The 10,971-nt window shown below is 46.0% G+C and overlaps 2 long non-coding RNA genes across 2 annotated transcripts in view; one reads left to right on the forward strand and one right to left on the reverse strand.

Annotated features, from left to right (window-relative positions):
• LOC148001668 (uncharacterized) overlaps positions 1 to 9,990 on the reverse strand; it is a 51,117-nt gene extending 41,127 nt beyond the window's left edge. Inside the window, exon 1 of the long non-coding RNA XR_015636004.1 lies at positions 9,724 to 9,990. This is a non-coding gene — a long non-coding RNA (uncharacterized LOC148001668). The remainder of the gene's footprint in view (positions 1 to 9,723) is intronic.
• Positions 5,410 to 6,740, forward strand: LOC148001669 (uncharacterized). The gene is made up of 2 exons (XR_015636005.1): positions 5,410 to 6,260; positions 6,338 to 6,740. It is a non-coding gene; the product is annotated as an uncharacterized LOC148001669 (long non-coding RNA).
• Positions 9,991 to 10,971: the final 981 nt, after the last annotated feature.

The following is a 10,971-nucleotide window of genomic DNA, read 5'->3' on the forward strand; positions in this document are numbered from 1 at the left end:
CCAACCTACCTGGTATTTCCCGTCATGTATTTCAAGACTCTCTAAATGCTAAAGACAGGAAGAAGAGAGGAGGAGGAGGAGGAGGAGGAGGAGGAGGAGGAGGAGGAGGAGGAGGAGGAGGAGGAGGAGGAGGAGGAGGAGGAGGAGGAGAGAAAGGAGGAGTGGAGAGGGGAGGAGGGAGGGAAAAAGAAAGATAAAAACAAAAAGGGCAGAGGAAAGAAAAAGATGAAAGGGAAGTGTTTTTTCGTCTGGACAGGACCCTCTGCTTGGCTTTGACAGCAACGGAAGCCTACGGCAGGCAGGGAGTGTAGAACTATCCTCAAGAAAATGAGGGACACCTGCTCTCTCTCCCTGTAGTTCTCAGGCAGGGGAGCTGTAGATGGTAAGGTCCTTCAGGAGGTGAAAGCAAACATACTTCTTGGGGTGCTCTTCTTTTAACGCGTCTGGGTCATTGTTTCCAACAGCTTTAAGCCCCACAGTGAGAGCTCAGATTTTTGTTCCTTACGAACAATTTAAAAATATATGTGCTTAAGTGGATATAAATACATACAGTTTAATGAACACACGTGTGCGTGCTTCCCAACTGAAGTAGCATAAACCAACAAGGAAGTTTTGTGTGTTTCTTCATTAGACAGAGAATCTATCTTTATGACGCCAAAAAGTCCATGGAGTGACTTTTCTACTCCAGCTTCCAAAGCTGCTACGGAAAGGCAGAAATGAAAGTCACATTCGAGAGTTTCCTGTTCTAGCAATACTTGTCTTCAGATTCTAACAGTTTGTTGTTACATTATTATTATTATTACTATTACTATTACTATTACTATTACTATTACTATTACTATTACTATTACTATTATCACAGTGGGTGTGTGGGTGGGTTTCACGGTCTCAGAGCACTTTGAGATCCGACAGTTTTTTCTCGTCCCTGTCGCCATTTTTCAGTGCCCTCTTTGGCCTTCTTCTGTCCTCCTCATCCTATGAGTCTTTTCTAAAAACTCATAAGAATGTTATTTTTCATCCTCTGCTTTGTGAAAGGTTTCTGCGAGGTGAAACCTGGCTTGGCACGTTGGCGACGCCCGGTTAGTTTCTCCCAACAGTGGCCGCTAGGGGGAGACTCAGAGATTGCTCCTTCCGCGTTTCACCTGTTTGCCTTGGCAATGGTCCTCCATCCTGTGATGGGCAATTGGTTTCAGCCTCCCGGCTTTATTTCCAGAACTCTTCGAATTGATTTGAATGTATTCTGTGGTAAATGCAGATGCTAACTAGCATTGGCTGGGAATCCCAGCGCTCCAGAGCCCCTCAGACATAGCTCCTGCTGGCTAATGTCAAGCTCTCACCCCAACTCCCAGGATCCTAAAAATAGGGGTTTCTGAAGGACTAGATAAGAGAGAGGGAAGCACTGGAAAAAGCTTACGACTGACTCGGGTCTTAAGAGGCAGCAGCTTTTACTGTCTCTTTTTTTACTTCTGCACCTCCCTCTTCGGCTTTTCGTTACTCCGGTGCCTTATCTAGCACCTCACAGCTCCTTACACTAAATCCTCGCAGTCAAATGTGTTAAGGCTTAAGGCAGCTTCTGCTTTCCGGAGTGGGTCTTTGTGATTCATCACTGACCCCCAAACCACTTTATTTTGGTGCCTGAAACATGTTCTCTAAATGATTAGCATGCCTGGATACAGCTCTCTGGAAAACGGGCGCAGGACAATAGAAAACTGGCCGGCACAGAAGCCCGGCTCTTGCAAGCCCTGTGCTCACCAGAGCTGTGTTCCCACTGCTTGTATTCCGTCCTTCCAGTACAGTCCTGGTACAATACCCCCTGCTTCTTGCCAGCTCAGAGCCCACCCACATGCTGCTCCTCTTGCCGGAGCACTCCTCCAGACCGGAAGTGGTTCAGGCCTACTCCTTTTTCAAATCTAAACTCACCTATTGCTTCTTAGGAGAAATTTTCCCCAAACTTCCATTGTGAGATCCGGCATTTTCACAGTACCTTGCAGCTCTTCTAAGAATCGGGTTTAAATAAATAATTGACCACTTCACTGTTCCGTGTTGGGATGTAAATTAGGTGGCCCCTAAGGCACCTTGGGGGCAAGTGGCCTGAAAGAACGGAGCGGAGCAACACTGGAGCCAGGCTTCTAGGCCTTAGGATTGCATCAGCTCCACTTTGAACAAAGTAAAAGAACAAAGCCAGCAGTCTAACCGTAAAGACACAACTTAGATAGGCAGAGCAGCCAGCCTCTGGAGAACTGCTGCAGACCTCGTGTGTTATCAGAGCACAGAAAAGGACAAATTCCCAAGGCCAGGATGATAAGGAAAACTGCTGGGTGGTTAAGACTCAGGAAGGACCTTGAAGGTAGTCTGGGAAGGCACTAAACACCGGAGGAGGAGGGGGGAAGGAAGGACCCTTGTTTAACACACAATAAATAAATGATCTATAACTCCTTCACTCTCCATGATATTTAAAGGGGGGGGGGAGCCAACAGCAAAAAAAAAAAAAAAAAATCTTTTAAGTTGTGAGGTTTGGGTTTTTTGTTTTTTGTTTTGTTTTTTTTTTTTTTTTTAATTGAGATTTTTAAAGACTTTCTCCCCAGCCACAAAGTAAACACAGTTGTCAGTTTCTTATGAAGCCCTTGAGGGACAATCTCAAAAAAGGCCAGACACGGAGGCATGCCAAGGTTCTGTGTTCCAAGTGGCAGGCCACTGCAGGAGGGTGTCAGGACACATCACAGCCAGTGGCCGCTGTGGACACACAGGGACAACACTGTCACTCCAGAAGAGGCATTTGTCCTGCAGAGGCAGGCATCGAACCTGTGACCCGAGGCTGACAGGGAGCTCAAGACTCCAAAGACCAGAGGGAAGGAATCGGGTTCGCCTGGCAAAACTGTTCAGAGGCAGGGCCCTAAGAAGTCGCTTGTGGAAATGCGTCCGGAAATTGAGCTGTTATTGTTAGCATAGAGGAAAAGCAGAGTCTGTGAAGGACAGGCTCATAAAAAAAAACCCACAGGGGTTTTTAGAAAAGAACAGGAAGACAGCTGGATGCAGTCTGAGCCTGAACTAAGTTTCAAGTCAGTCAAATGCTTCTGCCACGTGAGACACTTGGATTTGATAGCTATCCTCTTGGCAAATGATCAGAGCTGTTCTTTGGGTTTGAAAATGTTTTTGCCTGGTTTTGCATGGCTGTTTTCTTGGGTTTTTTTATTATTTCATAATAAGCCTTGATAATTTTATTTAAAAGAATTTCATTCCATCAATATGTAAATGGTTGAGTGAAGTCTATGAATATTCGTGCATCACTTTTGCAAAAGTGAAATTCTACAGTATATGCTGAGGTTTGCATGTTTCCTTGGTCTTTCTTGTAAGAGGGCTGGTCTTGAACCTGGGACCCTGCCCATGTTAGACATGAAGTCTGCCACTGGCTATGTCTATGGCACTAAGGAACATGCTGTTCCTTTTTTTTTTAAGATTTATTTATTTATTATATATAAGTACACTGTAGCTGTCTTCAGACACCCCAGAAGAGGACATCAGATCCCATTACAGATGGTTGTGAGCCACCATGTGGTTGCTGGGAATTGAACTCAGGACCTCTGGAAGAGCAGTCAGTGCTCTTAACCGCTGAGCCATCTCTCCAGCTGCTGTTTCATTTTTGAAGTTTTCTTTTCTTTTCATTTAAAGTTGCCCTGTCGTAGCTAATGTTGAGCACAGAACTCATTGTTATGGGACACCGTTATCCTATACCCTGTGTGTACAAGTTACGCACATGAGTGCTGTACCTGCAGGGGTTAGAAGACTGCATTAGATCCCTAGAGCTGGAGAAAAAGGCTGTTGTGAGCCAGGGGATGTGGGTGAACTCGGGTCCTCTGCAAGAGCAGCACGCACTCCTAACTGCTGATTCATCTCTCCAGCCCCCAACACGAACTTGTTTCCATTGAGTACCGTGTTGGAACCTCTCCGACAGCAAATACTTCATCATTAGCCATCAGTTTTCAAAACTGCGGAGAGGGAGGTCTAGAGGACGGACAGAAACAATCTATTGACACTTCAGAGGAAAGAAATCACTTAGGAAAAGCACCCATTGAGCATCCAGCGTCATGTAACACCCTCTAAAGAAGCCAGAGGCCATGTGGACCCTGACTATCAGGAGGTGACTCTGTAAGATACACACAGTGACTCCTGAGAACCATAACTTTAGAAAAGGCCTATTTCTAAAACTGCTTCAGGACGTCTTGCCCTCTGGAGAGCAGTTTTGAATACATCATTTGCTACTCCAGAACAATCCAACGATTTGCCCAAATCAGCTACCTTCAGATATGCTTTGATTCTCAGTTGGCACGCAGTAAGCAAGCATATGTGTGGGCCGCAGTGCGACATTGTGATAGATGTTTGCTTACAGCGTGTGGGGATCAGATTGGGGCAGTTGACCCTGCTCTCGGACATTTGTCATTGCTTTCTGTTAGGTACATTTGAAATTCCCGTCTGTAGCAGCCACGGGTAGCATGTAATCAGTTATTCTCAGTCACCGTCATCCTACCGTGTGGCTGAATATTAGAGGCTATTGGTTCTACTCGCCCTTACCCTTCTACCACAAGCAACCCTGTCCTCCTCCTCCTGCCTCCACCCGTTCCCAAGTTCCAGGAACCGCCTTTCTCTCTCTACCTCTCTGAGATCAGAAACAGGGATAAACTGAAGGACATTACATTAATGAAACAAGTCAGGTGCAGAATGGCAAGTCCCACTTTGTTCTTACTTAGACATAGAAAAGCCAAACTGACTGCTTTGGGTTAATGATTAAGGTTGATAAGCATCTCCCTCTTGACCTTATCATTCCTATTTACATAAAACTTCCCCCCCCCCCCCCCCCCCGCCTTTCCTCTACTCTCAACCCACAACAAACTTTATTAAATGAAGATTCAGGCCCTGCTCCCTCCACTCCTGCATCCAAACACTGATTTCCCAACACACTCCCGTTTGTCTGGGGACCCGACTTTCATTCTCCCTTGACGGCTTCCCTACATCCTGCCCTCATCTTTCTAACACCACCCTCATCCCCCAGCAAAGTTTCACACGTTCCCTCCTCTTTCTCCTCAACATTTTCTCTTCTCTTGGCTTTCATGACTCTGCATTCTCCTGCTTTTCCTTCAGAATTGCTGGCTGCTCTTTCTTGGGTTCTTTTGCCAAATTCTTCTGCCACTTTTAAAGTTAAATGTCCCGGGGCGGGGGGGTGGGGTGGGGGATGCCATCTGTTCTCTCTCTGCATTTCTGCCTTAGTTCTCTCTGTGCAACCCAGTGGCTGGAAAGGACATTCGTATGCTGATGACTGTGAAGGCTGCGTTTCCGGGGTGAACCCACCCAACCCCCCCAAGTTCCAGGTTCTGTATTCTGGCAACTCCAGAACTTCGAACTTAAACACCGGCTTACACTCTTCCTCCCCACCGCTCCTTCAGACTCAGTCTCTCCACATCTCAGGAACGTATTGATTTCCTAAGTGCAGTAGGTTTTTTTTTGGGTTGTTTTTTGTTTTTGCTTTTTTGTTTTTTGGGTTTTGTTTTTGTCTTTGTCTTTGTTTACTCATTCTTGTGACAAAATACTTAACAAGAATATTTAAGGGAGGGTTTGGTTTTTTTGTTTGTTCGTTTGTTTGTTTAATACAGTTTGAAGAGACACAGTCCATCGCAATGGGTAAGGCATGGTGGCAGGAAGGCTGGTTACTTACATTGCAAGAACAGTGAGGAAGCAGGGACCAGGGACCAAAAGTGGGGTGAGACTATAAAACCTCAAAGCCCACCCCTTTCCTCAGCAAGGTTCCCCCCAAAAGTTCCAGAGTCTTTACACACAGTGTTCCAATACATGAGCCCATGGGGACGTTCCACATTCAAATCATAAAACTCCTAGTTTTCATGTCTGTCTGTTTCCTTCTCTGCCTACCACTAACCTCACACTTTTATTTTTATTGGATTTTTTAAAATTTACATTTCAAAGGGTATCCCCTTTCCCAGTTTCCTGGACATAAGCCCCCTATGTCACCCCCCTCCCCTTCTTCTATAAGGGTGTTCCCTAACGTCACACTTTAAGAAATGCTAGAAGATCTCTCTCCAGACTCTGTATTCACCAGCAATATGATCTGAAAGTGACTCAATTCCTCCAAGCATCAGTCTTTGTCCATACTGCAGTCAAGCCATGAGGGTATAAAGGAGATGTCCCCTATCACCTTGGACATTTGAACACTTGGTCCCCATATGGTGGTGATGTATTCAAAGGATTATGAGGTATGATCCTACAAGAAGAAGTATATGACTTGGGGTGGGCTTTGAAGTTTCGAAAGCCACATGACATTCCCAATCAGTTCTTTCTGCTTCCTGTTTGTGAAGTGAGGTGTGCACTCTCAGCTGCTGCCTGCCTGCTGCCTGCTGCCTGCTGCCTGCTGCCTGCTGCCTGCTGCCTGCTGCCTGCTGCCTGCTGCCTGCTGCCTGCTGCCTGCTGCCTGCCTGCCTGCTGCCTGCTGCCTGCTGCTTCCTGCCTGCCTGCCTACCTGCCTGCCTGCCTGCTGCCTACCTGCTGCCTGCTGCCTGCCTGCCTGCTGCCTGCTGCTTCCTGCCTGCCTGCTGCCTGCTGCCTGCCGCCTGCTGCTTCCTGCCTGCTGCCCGTCTGTTGTCTGTTGCCTGCTGCCCAGCTCCTCTGCCACTACGGTCATGGACCCTTATCCCTCTGGAACCATAATCCTCAAATAAACCCTTCCTTCTGTAAGATGCCTTGTTCACAGTATCTAATCACTACAATAGAAAAGTAACTAAGACAACAACTTAAGATATTAATTGAGTTGTGAAAATTAATGAGCTGATATGTGTATACTTCTGAGAATAAAAGTTGAAAATTTTAAGTTTAACTAGGTGACTTTTTGGACCAGCTTCAGATAATAGTATTAAATTGTGCACAAAATAAAAACTGTTTCCGAAGGCACCGTGGAATAGCTGAAAAGGAGACAGATAGTTGAGGGGCGCAGGCACTTTGAGGACATTAACAAGGAGTGCTTCTCTTTCGTCAGCCTTGAACCTGAGGGCAGTCCACCGGTTTGTGTAATTCTATGTAGCTGGAACCTGGTTAGGACATTCAGACTTATGACTGAGCTTGTGGGATCCGCATTGTTAGAGAAGGAAAAGAGGCATCCACGGGATGTGACAGCCACAGACAGAGAGCCACAGTTTCAGCAGCTGTGTTCTGCCCAAATCTTTGGCTGACTTGTGAACAACACAGGTACAGGGCAGATTCCAAGCAATCAAACTAGATTGAGTTAGAAGCAAAATGGCATCATAATCTCTCCACAGATCCTGCTCGCACCGTGGGAAAGAAATAAACTACTATAAAACCATATAGCAAAATTAACAATTTTAGTAAACTTTACTGTTCTCAAATTCAGTTGATAAATAGTATTCTTCTAAAAAAAAGGGAGATGGGATCCAGAACACATAAAAGTATTATCTGTACATCTAATACACAATCCAGAAAAGTGCTGTGTACAGTGAGATAGAAGATGAACCCTATCAAACCTGAAGGTGATCAATAAAGATTACTGACCCAGCTCCTGAAATCAGGAAAGAAGGATTTCAAAGCAGCTCTTTGCTGCACAATATTTCAAAGAAAAGCATTTTCATCATAAACTAAAGTGCAAAAAGATCTGGCAGAAGGGAAATCTATGATTAAAAAAAAAAACAAAGAAATTCTTGAATCAAGAAGTATAAAACAGAAATTTTAGAAAAATTCATGAAAGACAGCAGTGGCAGGTGTCAATGGTATAGGAAATGAACTCAGCTGCTGGCAGATCGCTCCACCTGAAGAAAATAGAAAGACTGAAAGCCCATAAGGCAATACGAAACATACCAGGATGCATCACTGGAGGCCCAAGGGAGAGAACGGAGAAAGGGACAGAGAACGGTGCGTGAGCACAGCCTGTCTTTTGTCAAGCATATTGAATGGCATATTCCAATGGATAAATTTCAAGCACACATTATGAAAGGGGGAAAGGGAAAGGGGGGTTCTAAAACCCATGGATTCCCAGATTGTCGCTTCCAACCCGGACCAGCAGGAAAGGAGCGACACCAGGGAACCTTTTAGCATACAAGCAGCAACAATCTCTCTTTTCTTCTCTCTCCCCAGCCCCGAACGCACTCCCTTATAACCTCCCTCAACTCCGCCTCAACCTACCAGTCTGTGTAACCTCCATTCATAGGTCCAGGTCACATGGCCTGATCTATCGTCATGGTGCGCCTGAGCAGCTCTCACGATGGGGCGTGGCTTACTTTCAGGTGCTAGTCCTAAGACTCCGCAGCAGTCCCGGGCGCCGTCTTGGGATTGCCGCTACACCCGCTCACCAGATAAACTGTTAGTATTGGAGTGTTTGGGAATAATGTACTTTTACTTTGAGAAGTGTCAAAAATAGATGGACCGGTAGAGATATTATCAAAGGATCTATCTTCGACAACACAAGGATGGTAAGAGGCGAACTGTGGAGTCTGTGACGGGCACAAGACACAGCACTGCAATGCTTTCTTCACGGCCCATTCTACAGTTAGAAAACTTATAAAGTCAGTAATACATTTTCCACCACTTTTACTCAAAACTTGCCAAATAAATAGTCCCCAGGGGAAAAATCTCTCACTCCCGAAGATAGGAAGGGATTAATTAATTGTTATCACTTAAGCTATTTTTATCTTTCTAGACAACTGGGAAAGTTAAACTTGACTCACACTCCCCCCCCTCCTCACTTTCTAGGCAACTGCCAGAATGACATTGTGGAAATGTGAACCTAGACCTCTTAATTCTCTTGCCTTAAAGGCCCTAATAACTTCTTAAGCTCTCAAAATAAATCACATTCCCCTTACAGCCTGAAGGCCGGAATCGTCAGGACTCCGGTCACCAGACAGCCCAGCTTTTCCCAGGTTCACGGCAGACACCCTTTCCACACCTCATCAGTGTGCGACCCACTCTCGCTGGCCGCTTTAGCTCTGTGACCTGTGTTTACTTCATTCACAGCACTTGTCACACGGTATTCCCATCGGTTAGTAATCTTTTCGTCTTCCTTCCCAACTAAAGTTCGATAAGGGCAAAGATTTTCTTTTTCATTCTTGTCCACCGCCCTTTTCAGCACCACCCCCCCCCTCCCCCCCGGGCAAGCTCTGATTAGATAGGAAGGACCCTGCCTAATACAGTAAGGTTAATACATCGCAGACTTAAGACTGAAATCTGTCTACTGGGACTTCTTTCCTGATACTAAAGGGTGGGGAGAAACTAAACTGCCTGATTTCGAGCACCCTGGAAGTTTCAATCTAGGAAAGCTGGAATACAATGAATGTAGTAGTCAGTTCTGGCCATAGAAACTCCCCACTCCCTTTCTCCCCACATTGTCTTTGTGGATCTTCCTACTCTCCTCATCACCCTGTAGGCCTACGTTCTGTCATTCCCATTCTTTGCACCACAGTACCTAAGAGTCCAGGTTCTCTCGTGCTCCCCTCCCCCAATCTCTATTCTCAGAGTAAGCCTTGAGAGAAAGCAATCATGTTATTTCTTATCACTGGTGTCACTTTCTTAGGAAGGAACCGGTCTCCTTAGGTAGACGTTCCTCTGCCTCCGCAACATGCCCCACCCCCTTGCAGGAGACCATTGCTTTGAACGATGGCCCATCTGTGGGGCCCATCGGACCTAACAGATATGGTGTCCCTGTTGTTGGGTACTCACCAGAGAGGGCTGCTGGGACATGCGATTATGGAAGTCTTTATTAGCTGGCTGGCGACTACACTGAGTTTTCAGGATCCCAGTGTAGCCCTGAGCCTTCCTCAGGGTGAGCTTTTAAGCACAAACCCCACGAGGTGGGGGATCTCCTTTGTTTGTCTCCTTTTTCTCTCTTTACCACCCTTGGGTTCATTTCCCCCCAGCCAGCCCTCAGGGAGCTTCTCCAGTTCCCCTCCCCACAAGGCTCAGAGTTCTGCTATGTTCTCTGGTGTCAGATTCTCCCTTTGTCCTTGCTCTTAGATATATTTTTCTGTTTCCTCTGGTGATGTTGTCCTTTGCTGTTTCAGCATAGGCTTCTGTAAATCAGCCACACCCTGCCCGAATGTCCCTCCATTCTTATCATCAGGTGCCATGTGTCTTCCATTTCCTAAACATTTAGTAAATAGATATTGGATAGATGAACAGTCACTTACGGAATACAACAATTCCCCAGAGTAATGCCATGAACTGCCTGGAGCTGCCTCACTGTTTTATCAGTAGAAAACTGTAGGCAAGAGGTAGAAAGCTTCTGGTGGCAAGAGCGAGGGCTCAGAACAGATCGCTCCCTTCTTGGCTGCCGAGTCCCATCCACGCACTGAGTCATCTGCCTTCTTTTGGCGGAGAGAGTGATTATTTTTGAAAAACTGATCTCTACAGAGAGCCGATATAGATGTTCTAGTAAGATTGAGAGAGACACTAATAATTCAAAAGGATAAAGCTCGAGGGCCTAGGAAGAGAAAGTGGAGTGTTTTTCAAATGCTCAGTCTAGCACCTAGGCCATCTATCTGCACCGCAAGGTCTGTAAGAGGTATTTTTCATTTAAAGCGTCTCGAGTCACACGGTCTTTCCTGTGCCTTTCTCATCTCCAGCCAGAATTTGCACCAAGCCTGCCCCTCCCTTGACCGTGATCTGAGCAGGTACTTTCCAGTATCTGGCAGTTTTGGAGAAATAGGCACATCGCATATTTCTAGGACAATCAAAGCACGATTTTTTAAAAATTTACAGTGCAGCCCATTCCTCCGTGGAAGAACCATTTCTCAGCCTTTTCTGTTAGCAAAGAAACGCGTAACTTAATGCAATAAAATCCGAGGGCCTGGCTGGTCACAGGCTGGTGACTCTTCTCACAATTGTGTCCTCAGATGTGTCCTCAGATAAATACTCTGCTCTAGAGGAGTAAACTGGGCCACTTCCTAGGTCTTCACTGAAAGGACTGTG

Source organism: Rattus norvegicus, chromosome 13 (assembly GCF_021556685.1).
Source record: "Rattus norvegicus strain SHRSP/BbbUtx chromosome 13, alternate assembly SHRSP_T2T, whole genome shotgun sequence".
Classification (NCBI taxonomy): Eukaryota; Metazoa; Chordata; class Mammalia; order Rodentia; family Muridae; genus Rattus; species Rattus norvegicus.